This window comes from Micropterus salmoides, unplaced genomic scaffold (genome assembly GCF_014851395.1).
Source record: "Micropterus salmoides isolate LMB-PRFRI ecotype aquatic unplaced genomic scaffold, ASM1485139v1 Ms_hic_scaffold_12, whole genome shotgun sequence".
NCBI lineage: Eukaryota > Metazoa > Chordata > Actinopteri > Centrarchiformes > Centrarchidae > Micropterus > Micropterus salmoides.
This window is the reverse complement of record NW_024040263.1, coordinates 11,963,459-11,971,657: the sequence shown is the minus strand read 5'-3', so window position 1 is coordinate 11,971,657 and position 8,199 is coordinate 11,963,459. Positions and strand designations below refer to the sequence as shown.

General features: G+C 39.9%; 1 protein-coding gene across 2 annotated transcripts in view; it reads left to right on the top strand.

Moving 5' to 3' along the window:
* Window positions 1-454: 454 nt before the first annotated feature.
* The window catches only part of ctnna2 (catenin (cadherin-associated protein), alpha 2), a 329,015-nt gene continuing 321,270 nt past the window's right edge, over window positions 455-8,199 (top strand). Inside the window, exon 1 of one of the 2 annotated variants that reach the window (XM_038713372.1) lies at window positions 455-770. The gene's annotated coding sequence lies outside the window, so the exon portion shown is untranslated. The remainder of the gene's footprint in view (window positions 771-8,199) is intronic. The other variant, XM_038713371.1, reaches the window with a different exon arrangement.

The following is an 8,199-nucleotide window of genomic DNA, read 5'->3' as shown; positions in this document are numbered from 1 at the left end:
TCAGATCCTGATCCTTGATCAAATAGCCTACTTGTAGCACTTGTAATCTGTAGCCAAATTGTAAGGTTCTTCAATTATACACAATTAAAAACATACAAAAATAATAACTCCACCCACACAGAACTTGGTCCAACTCAACCTGCTAAGTCAAATTTTTACCCATCATGTCTGTGATATTAGACAGATGCTTTATTCTGTAATGGCCATGTGACTTATACACCGAGTCTTTCTGTAATATGCATATGGTATCTTTTTAAATGTGGTATAGTATTAAAAGAGTTAGACTATTACTTTTGCTATGCTGTTATTACTATTACTACAGCTGGAATCGGCATGCACCCTCCCACAATATGGCACATCCTCCCTACAGTGTGTTCACTAGCAGGGCGCATCACTAGGAATCACGCATGCGTCAACGCCGGAGACTCTTGATTTGACAACCCTCTACCACACAGCCCACTATATAGCAAGCCTTTCCGTTACTAGCGCACCATCATCTGCACCTGCCTGCTCCGTAGTTGTGGTCGGGGCGCTGGGAGGGGTCATTATTTCGCAGGGAGCCACAGGAGGAGGAGACATTTCCGAGACACCGACAGAAGCGTGTAGCCTCAGATTCAGCACCACAGGATCGAGGAAAGCTTCCAGATTGAGTCGATTTTCTCTGTTCACCGTGGGTTAATCGCAACACTTTTTGGGGGGAATACTCAGTGAAACCAGGCGCTGTACACGGTTTGTGGACCTGCAAGAGGTGTCATATCCAACGGTTAAAGGTGCGTAGCGTTAGTTAGTTTGATGCTGTGTTTTGCCAACTGGGTATTGTTTTTTTTTTTTTTGCTAGCAGCCTGGTAGCGTTACACTGTCTGACCCGCGGTGCTGCTAACATTAGCTAAGGCGAGGTCCGCCTTTTCATTAATCATTGTGCTTAAGCTAGGTAAATAAATCCCAGCACCGAAATACTTTGAAGCCCATTAAATTAAACTACAACTTGCCTCCATAGCTTTTGTTTCCGGAGCTGGGCTGTTCTTGTTAGCTAAAATCTCAGTGTCGCCCACTCTGCTAACGTTCTCTAAACCGCACTCCGAGCACCGCTATCCAGTGAGCCCAGTGCTGAAAGCCTGCTCCGACTGAATTGTGCCAGCCTGTCGGGCAGAGACGAGCTAGGCTGCTAGGCTAGCGGAGAGGCTAAGCTAACTGACAGCAGCCACTTTTAGGCTAGGAAAATAACGGTCTCACATCTGCATTAACGGCTGTTTAATCGTCCTGAGGCTGGTTCGTAATCCTGCAGCTTCCTCACTCACTTAAAGACCACTTAACCTCTTCCCTTCGTGTGTTTGCGGCGCTCTTAAATTTCTTTGTCTGATCATTTTTTCCCTCTTTTGTTGTGGTGAGTTCATTTGAACGCACGGTTCGAATAAACTCACCTCTCGTTTTCTGCCGCTCGAGTTAACGTTAAATATAACTAATTCAAATATTTTGCACATGGTTGTGAATTCCGTATTAAGTCGTCGTGCTGGACTCCGAGCCAGTGTACAGCCTTGCGCCTCACCCTGCAAGTCTAACGTTACTTCAAAGTCAAGTGTCTGTTAACTCTTTTTAACAATGAAAACAATTAGTTTAAGTAACCTGGCAGGCTGCGTAAAACACAGCCGAATCAAGCGTGACTATATTCAGTGTCACCCGCCCCTGACCGTGCTGTGCTGTTAGGGCAAATAGTGAGCTGACCTATTCAGCTAAAGCTAAAGATAAATGTCTTCTGTCTGTTCATCAGCTATTGCAAAAATGTACGTTATCAAAAGTGTGCGTATGTGTGTTGTGGTGCGCTGGGTGCAACACTACCATGCAGGAGTCAGACCACAGCTTTTGTGAGTGTAGTGTGCCACATTTTCTTCCTGTAACTGGATATATGCAATCTCAGAGGCCTCCACGGGTCACATAGTGGCTGTATTTAGAATCTGAAGGTTTGATTGGCAAGGAGGTATGCTCAGACTGAAGTGTCAGGGCTGTGTCCCCCCAATGACATGGTGAACATATAGGGGATATGTTGTCATTTCATTAGCCACATGAAGGGACAGCCTGCAAAGGCTAAAAGAATCTAATAATTCACATGTGTTTAAGAGAAAACTTACTGCTGTTGTTGTTTAAGAGAAAAGCATTCAACAATAATAATAATAATAAGGGTGAAATATAATAAGCCTACATTTGTTATATCACTTGATATCCATCATTATGTAATGAAATCAGTCAAGGGCTGCAACTGAGTATTTTTTTATATTCAATAAATCTGGCAATTCTTTTTTGTTACTATATTTATCATTTAGCTTCTAAAATGTCAAAAAATAGAGCATCTTTACTTATTTGTCAGACAAATAGTCTAAACTGAAGGATATTAATTTACATCATAAAAAGCAGCATTGGAGAAAGTGGGACCAGCTATTGTTTGTATAATCACTTAAACAATTCATTCATCAAATGTTTTTGTTAACAAATACATAAAACAATAAATCATCTACTGATGTTTTAGGCACTTGTTCAGTCTGGCCCTTACTCGCAATGCATTTTAACATTTCCCACAGAAAAGCAGTGTCGTAAGGAAAAAAAGTGTGTGTTTGCAGGGATTTTGCTTAACAAGTACCATAAAAATTACTAAAGATATCTTTTACTAAATATTGACTAGAAACAGACAAGGCAAGAGATGCAATTCCAGGCTCCCAAGCATGGACAGACTCTTTACTACTCTTTGGGAAATAACTGCATATGTGTATCACTGCTTAAGACCATCTTGCAAGGCCTATTGTTCAATCTTTATTAGGTTAGGTTATTTTGTTGTTTTTATTTTACAGTAGACTACATCTATATTCAGGATTAGGATGTCATGTTAATTACTAAAGCATGCTGCGCAATTGGTAAAGAAAAACTTGTATGACATTTTATAATCACTGTTTTCACTTTTTTTTTCATCACTTTGATCCTGTGGACAAACTTTTGGTTTGATTTCAGAAAATAAAACTCTATTTGAAATACAAAGGTAACACATTTTGACAAGGCCGGGGTCTAAGCGATTTGTCCCTGACTGAGCAAAATCAGTCTCGTTTGAGCTCGTTCTTATTACGACACACACTTATTTTCAGCTAGCATGTAGCTCACCTCTTATTCCTCATTCCTCATGTTATGACCAAATTACAGGGTTTGACAGCCACCTCTGTGTAATCATATGAATGTCTCGGCTCAGTTACTATATACCATTTGCTGCGTAAAGGCTGTTTCTGTTACTGGGGATAAGCAAAAGCCATAATTTATGGGTGAGACTGTGCAATCAATGGCAGTCTGGAGCGCATTGTGTTCTCCGTCTCCTGGGAGAGGAAGCGATATTGGCTGAACACCATGGAACCCCCTGTTGTTGTACTGAAGCAGAGCTTTGAGGTAGCCATGGTACCCCCGCTAACTGGAACAGGATTGCCTCTCCTCTTAGGCCTTCTCTCCCTCCAGCTCTTGCACAAATGTTTGATGCTGTTTAAGAGATGAGAGATGAGGCAATAGAAAAAACACAGAACGATCAATAGTTGTAGCACTCGTGTCTACCACATCAATTTTGAGTGAAATCTGAGTGATATTTGTTTTGTGATGTTTGTTTTGCAACAAATAAACACCTGCTACTTAAGCCTTCTCAACAATATGGGACATATTTTGGGCATATGTTAGGTTGGCTAGATTAATATGCTGTTTCCATAACTGTTTATATGACATTATCCCACACTGGACTATAAAGATATAAAAGAAAACAGCATAATATTTCAGTAGGGGACAATAAAGTAGATGACCCAGCAATGCTTGAAAGTATAGTGTCAGCAGCTGCTTGGTGCAGCAAGAAAGAACAAGGTTATTTTCCTAAGTTACTTTTCTTGTGTATTAGTCTGTCTAAGACCACCCCCACATCCACAATGCCCAGCAAAAGAGCTGTTGCAGTTAACGTTTATATATTGTTACAGCCTAGCTTAATTCTCTACAGGACTATAATAAAAAAAAAAAAAATCAATCCATCCACCGTCCTTCCATTACTCCGAAGTCTGTGGGTGGGTGTGGTTGAATAACATTTCAACACAAAACTGCTCGCAAAGCATTGCAAGTTAGTCAGTAGCCAGGCTGATATTTTGTCTGTTTTTTGTGAAGCTAATAGATTTTAAATAAATGAAAAGTGCAAGAGAATGAAGTGCACCCCTTGTGCCATCACAGCTTTACTTGTGTGGAAATAGACAATCAAAATTTTATATCTCACGCAGCTCAGATCTCATGATAGAGCTAAATTTTTAACGGCGCCTCAGAATGTAGGAATCCTGTACTCTCAGCAAACAAAAGCTGCTAACAGATCTGCACAGATTTGGATGTGTAAAGGTGTATTCAAAAGCAGTGTGTAAGAGGATGACGTTGAGTTGATGCTGTGGTGTCCAAGTCTTGAAGTTTCAAAGAAGACACAGCACTGATCTGCCATATGCATATTGTTTTCATGCAGCTAGTTATCTAAATTGCATTTGCTTGAGGTCAGCTGATGTAATATGACTCGGCATGTAGCAATATAGAGTAGATGGTATGGGCTGACTTGATGTGGTGATGAAACTGGATAAAATTACTAAAACCCTTGGTGATCAGCTGGTAAACTAAAGTGCTAATTTGCTTTCTGCTTTTAAGGCTGTTTAACTGATGTGATTACATTTGGAAAATCTGCAGTGAGACTTGCAGGTAAATGTTTCTGCACAGCCAAGCCCCAGTAGCTAGTCAAATCCATCAGCCACAAATCTTTTAATCAGTCACTTTTTAAAGCAAACAAGTGGGACATTTGTCTTTTTTAAAATCAATTTGATGTTCTTTTCCTATATAATCTCATACTAATTGCTTACCATGGTGACCATAGTAGACTTTATTAGATTTTGTGCATTTTTAAACTTTATAATAGTCTTTTTGTGTCTCTTTGTATGCTTAGGCCTATCTGAAATTTAGTTTTATCATTAAATATTTCTCTGCAGTGAGTGGTTCAAAAGCTAGCTGTTCAAATGTTTCTATTCCTAGTCTTAAAAGTGACCTCTTTAATGATAGATAAGTGTTTCCTAAAAACTCTCAACTCTCCATCCTCAGGCATTTTTCAAGTCCACTTTATCCCAGGTCCTATGTTACCAGGGTTAATGTATGATAGTGGTTAATAAGGGGAACGGCATGGTAAGGTTAGCCAAACCAAACTACTCAGTTAAGCTTTTAGCTAACTGCAGGTCAAGGATTTTAGGCTCAGCTATATGGTTGGTGTATTATACTATAAGATTACACATTTTGGTTAATATGCTAGATGTTTGGTGATTTTGTTATTATGTTAAGGGGACATACAATGTTCTTGGAAACATCGGGCCCTGGGAATGGGCAGTCAGTGTGCTCACTTATTTGACAAGGGGGCTTCCAGCTGAACTGTTGTTGGGAATCCTTCAAACTAGCAAAGCATGGAAACCAAGCATCTCTCTTTACAAAATCACAGTTGCTCTTTGATAACAACTTTCATTAAGGGGCGAAATTACCTGTTACAAGGTTTTAGTCGCACTAGTTCAAACACTCATGGAGAGGGAGCAAAAGCAGTTCATATCCCTTAAGAACCAAGAGAGTAACAAGAAAACAGCACATTTTCTCATTGAGATGTTGTAACTGGAGTGTGTTGCCAAGCTGCTGCCAATTCATATTTTTCTTTTTTTTTTTTTTTTACAACTGTTTTAATGATTCTCCCTCAGCCTCCCACAGATGTCACAGTCTCTGGGGAAAAGTAATTGATTTAGAAGGCTGAATTCTTAATAGTATTTTTCTTCTGTTGGTTGGTGACCCTCATCGTTTCTGAGTTTATGAAGTGACAACTAAACCTTTGTTCACAAGTACATGCAGAACCACCTCAGCTATTCTCAGAATTGATCCTGCTGATGTGGCTCATTTCATGACCTTTATAGCTGGCTACATCTCACTCTAGGAATTGTTGAAATGTTATTCATGCAGACTAGGATGGCTGTGAGCATCAAAGACTCTCGTTTTAAAGTTGAAGCTGCATGTCCAAGTCACTTTGAATCTGGTAGTCATAGTAAGACATGGATTCACTTTGGGCCATGTTAGTGGTCCAGTATGATTTTGTCATGTGTCATAATGATGGCTATAGATATTAATAATAATTAAAGACTAACTTGAGCGCACCCCAGTTGGCAGCAGCGAAACAGGGCTGCTACACAATCCACTACACAGTCCACTAAAGTGCTTGTTTTTGCCACTGACGGGCTCAGATTGTTATTACAAGTGACTGACAACATTGTGGAAAGGATCCCTACAAAGACGGGTTTTTATGAAACAGTAAGATTTTTTTTGTTTAACGAGAAACAGTCACAATGTTGCTCTCATCAAAGCCACCAGACTCCATTGATAAAAACAGTAATTTTACCTCGCAGAACATAGGAGTTGCTGGTTTGTGTTGTTGTGTGACTTTGGTTTTTTAAAGTGCTAAAAACACCAAAGTCACACAATAGCATAAATTAATCGATCGAGGCAGCACTAGGCCAGAGGGGTAAGATTACTGTTTTTGTCAAGGGAGTCTGGTGGCGTAGAGATGCGCCACATAGCCAATATTTATGTTTAAACAAAAATAATAGGTCGGTCTCTATAAGGATCCTTTCCACAATGTTGTCAGAGACTGAGCCTGTCAGTGGCAAAAAAAGCACTTTAGTGGACGTACTTTGAGGAGGGCGAAATTGCCTACAAGGATTGCGTTATAGCCCTGTTTCACTGCTGCGGACTGCAGCACACTCGTTCAATTCTGGACCAAATTCAAATAATGATGTACCAATTTGTCACATAGACACAAAAACATGGGCTTATAAGATCCAGGTTGAAAAATACAGAAGCTAACCTCTTTAAGCTATACATAATATTGTTATTTCAATGACACAGATATGCTTGTTCCTACAGCATATGTGAAACTTACATGAGATAGTTAGAATATGTGAAAATAACCCAGGACATTTACACAACTGATCCGGCTACCAACAAATAAAATAAATCTACAGTTTTACTCTGGGGTGACTGTAATTTATACAGTATGTTCCTGTCTTTACCCCCACTCACTACAAAATGTAATTATTTTTTACCTGTTAAGACGTTAATGAAGTTACAGGGAACAACAAGTGTGGATTGAAACTGGTCTGGATAATAGCTATAAACTAGGTTCTGTCAGCCTCAACAGTGAGGACACACGTCTCACCTCCATAGAAACAGGCATTTGGTGGATTTTGTAGATGCTGCTTGTAGGCATCAGTGAATGGACACTAACAATGCAGTCTGGTGAACTGAATGTAATTTGTATGCAAACATTGGGTGTCATTCTTACTCGCATAATAGTTGTTTCTCTAGCCGTGAGAGGTCATGTTAACACACATCTGGTACTAGAAAGTTAACTGTCTGCTTCTGCTGTGTCTTTGTCCTCCTCTGTGCCACCTGATTGTTTTGATTCTATCAAAAACAAATCTGTACAGAGAGTCTTGCTAGTGGCCAATTCAGCTCTCTCATCCTCTTCAGTTTTTCTGTGCTTCCGAGGCATCACTCATCTCTCTGATACTCATTCTCTATCCACCCCCACCATAGGCTACATCTGGGACCAGGGTGGGCCCCAAGTATTGGCCCAGCTCCTCCCCCACAGTGTGTGCTCTCTATCTCGGTGCATTAACTTTTCTGTTGTTAGGTGACTGCTTTTCTTCACTCGTCTTATGGAAAATCTATAAGCTGACCAGGGGCGATTCTAGGATTTGATATCCAGGGCTTAGCCTTAAAGCTTGGAGTGGGAGGCTGGAGGCATATTCTTTCAGGGCTTTTTTCCCAGTTTCAGTTCAGTTTAAGTACAGAGGTTTTGTGCAATTTGAAATGACCTATTAACTTAAGGAAAGATAGATCTTTTCTATAAATAAACAAAAAGCTGGCATGTTAAGGGCTTAGAATTGTCGAGCTGCTTACTGATGTTCACTGAAATGTCTGAGTGCAAACATTTTTAAGTTTTAAGTCTTTCCCACTTTCTCAGAAATTTTCCTCATACGTTTGTTCACTTTGCTTCCTATTATACTCCTTTCTCTCTTATTCCCATATAGTCTCGAACATTTACCCATTATTTACCTATTATACTATCCCCTCATCAGAGCAAGG